This window comes from Rhincodon typus, chromosome 9 (genome assembly GCF_021869965.1).
Source record: "Rhincodon typus isolate 14 chromosome 9, sRhiTyp1.1, whole genome shotgun sequence".
Taxonomy (NCBI): Eukaryota; Metazoa; Chordata; class Chondrichthyes; order Orectolobiformes; family Rhincodontidae; genus Rhincodon; species Rhincodon typus.
The window spans coordinates 29,126,543-29,126,858 of NC_063340.1; positions in this window are offsets into that span (position 1 = coordinate 29,126,543).

The following is a 316-nucleotide window of genomic DNA, read 5'->3' on the forward strand; positions in this document are numbered from 1 at the left end:
TTCTGGTCTCCCTGCTATAGGAAAGATGTTGTGGAGTCATGGAGTCATACTTCACAGAAAAAGACCCTTCAGTCCAAATCATCCATGGCGACCAGACATTCAATCTGACCTACTCTCATTTGCCAGCATTTGGCCCATATCCCTCTAAACCCTTCAAATTCATGTACCCATCCAGATGCCTTTTAAATGTTGTCATTGTACTCACCTCCACCAGTTCTTCTGGCAGCTCGTTCCATAGACACATCACTCTCTGTGTGAAAAAGTTACCACTCAGGTCCTTTTTAAATCTTTCCCCTCTCACTTTAAACCTATGTCC